Raw genomic sequence first — 2,985 nt, forward strand, 5'->3', positions numbered from 1 at the left:
GCAGGTGCAGAGCCGGGTCCTCTCAGGTGCTCCAGGTGCAGAGCTGGGTCCTCTCAGGTGCTCCAGGTGCAGGTGCAGAGCCGGGTCCTCTCAGGTGCTCCAGGTGCAGAGCTGGGTCCTCTCAGGTGCTCCAGGTGCAGGTGCAGACCTGGCTCCTCTCAGGTGCTCCAGGTGCAGGGACTCTCACAATGTCTTTTCTGTTGCTCAAGAAGAAAGAAGTCTATATTTTTATACCAACACATGAACTTTTCCTTTCATGCTTATCTGTATTTTATTTGAGAAAATGATAATTATTACCATTTAACGATTCAGTTAGTTAGGATGGAATAGGTTATGCTGCAGTAAGAAATACACGCCCAAGTATAACAGTTAAACATAAAAAAGCTTTATTCTCACCCACGTCACAGTTAATGCATGTTCAGTGGCTCTCCTGTTTGGCTGTACTGCAGAAGAAATTCAGGGACAGAGGTGGCTTCAGACTTGTAATTCTGTTACCTCAGAGTTTTTGCTTCTAGAAGTTCTGCTGAGAATAATAGAGGGAGACAACAAACGTGCTCTTAGTTGCCTCAGACTGGAAGTGCTGAAAGTGACACCTACCGAGTGTCCACTCGCCTCCCATTGATGAACATGGATCGTATGACCCCACCTGTAATCAGCACTGATTTTCTCCACCACAATGACTGTTATTTTCCAAGCAACTACTATGTTCTTTACTGGTTTTACATTTTAACATTCCACAAAAAGAAGAGTGAGTGTGCTCTGAAGGTAGACCAGCTGGGTTTGAGCTCTGGTTCAATCACCTACTAGCTTGGGCTGATTGATACACCCTCTGTCTGCTCAGTTACCTCGTGCATATTGTTAGTAATAATAGTAATATATACCTGTAGAGCTGTGAGCATCAATGAGTTGGTTAATTAATATATGTAGGCCTTAGAACAGTGCCCAGAACATACCACTCAGTAAGTGCAACTTACTGTGGTTCTTTTGGCAGCTGATAGAGGGAACTGAATGTGTGACCTTGGTGCTCTAACCACCTGGGCTAACTGGCCAGCCCTGCAGCCTGCCTCCCACGGTCTCTGAGCTTCTGTTTCCTCTTCTATAAAAAGGAGATAATTCTGTTTTATTTTTATTTTTTGTTCTTTGGTTGTAGTGAAATCACTTATAAACGCCACTTCACTCGGACACAAGTTTGTGTGTGTGTGTCACAGTTTTGCAAATCTCTTTAATATCTGCCTTAAGAGGAGGCAGCTGGGCTCTCAGTTCTGCTTCTGCATTCAGTCCCATGCGGCCTCGGGAAAACCCAACTGAACACTTGGAAGAGAGGGAGAGTGAAAAAGGAAACAGCATCTTAGTATTATTATGAACATAGTTTTGACCTCATTCCGATTGCACATTGAGAACCACTGCGTTAAGCAAATGTGCCAGGTGGGGCTCCATTTACATAGGCAGACACTGGAGCTCAATGTGATAGAGTGACTTCCCCAGGTCACAGAGTGCCTGGGTGGCCAGGGCCTGGAATCTACCCTGGGTCGGCGGGCCCTCCAGACCCAAGTTGAGTCNCTCCCCCACAGCTCCACTGTGGACGCAGGAAATGAGTTGGCAGTGGACGTGTGAGTAAAGGATAACTGGGCCAGTCTTGATGGTCAGATGTTTGTGTCTGATTTAAAACGTCTTGATGGTCAGATGTGTGTGTCTGATTTAAAATGTAAATAGTTAGCAATCTGCAAATGTACATGCTATATCCTATCAAAGAATGATGTCTGCAGAAAATGTGATTAGTCCTTTTTATATTCTTCTAGAAGGTTCACTATTTCATGAGAAATTTTTTTCACTGTTCTTGAAGAATTGCTTTTGTGGAACATTTGCAGGCAGAGTCTCTAAGGGATTCCACAATGAAAGAGCCAAACCAGTTTACACATCTGGTCTGTAGGTGGCAGCGGTCACCAAGATACAGCCGTAAATCCCACTAACTGAGGTCAGGTTTTTAAAAAAGATCTCAGTGGAGAATCTCTAAAACAATAAAACCCTGATCATCATTATAAAACAATGTAACTTATCAACTCATTACTGTAAATTCTTTATCCCACTATTTCAGATTCTTTTTTCACTATTCTAACTTTTCCCGGCTAAACACTGAAAACTGGATAATCATTCCCACTAATTCCGTCCTCTCCTCTTGCATCCTCTCTCCACATTCAGTAGTAAAACCATCGTGAAGGGCAGCAAGACCATGCTCTGTGATGTGCAGCACCAGCGCTGGACGGCAGCGTTAGGTATTAGAACACGCAATTCACAGCTGCTTGCGGATTCAGTTTTCTTACTTTCACCACTTTCAATAACCAAAACTGTTAGACATTGGCAAAACAACGTTGAGCAAGGTATTCTTATAACTTTAGGAAACGGCTGTAATCATACGCTCTCCTGCAAACATACCATACACCAGTTAACATTTTATATATATTATAGGAGGGTACTTCAAGCATTTTACATATATTATAGGAGGGTACTTCAAAAAGTTTATGAAAAGATTTGTACTATCTTCTAATAATATTTTTCCACCAGCTTTCCTCCTGCCAAATCCAGCAGTTTTATTTTTTCTTTAGAAAACAAAGAGAAAGAAAGAAGAAGGAACCAACTAAATAGCAAACGTAAGGCGGCCACGTGGCTCGCTCTGGGAGTTCTGCATGCGTGGCTGTGAACAGGAGGCCGGGTCCTCACGCTGGCTTCATCCGTGGCTGTGATCTGTTTCAGCACGTCACTAGGTGGGGGAGGCCGGAACTCGTGGCAGACTGAGAACAAACCATGAAGGTCTGGGACAGGGCGGGGAGCCAGCAGTCCAAACATAAAACATAAAGTGCACCAGCACAGCAGTGTGGCAGCGACCTTCCTAGGTGGCCTGCGGGCCGGGAGTCAGCAGGAAGACAGAGGAGGTCCTGGGCCATGGCACCTGCCGGGGCTCCTGGAGACGGGCTGCAGGCGCTGATC

The sequence above is a fragment of the Galeopterus variegatus genome, unplaced genomic scaffold (assembly GCF_000696425.1).
Source record: "Galeopterus variegatus unplaced genomic scaffold, G_variegatus-3.0.2 Scaffold7452, whole genome shotgun sequence".
Classification (NCBI taxonomy): domain Eukaryota; kingdom Metazoa; phylum Chordata; class Mammalia; order Dermoptera; family Cynocephalidae; genus Galeopterus; species Galeopterus variegatus.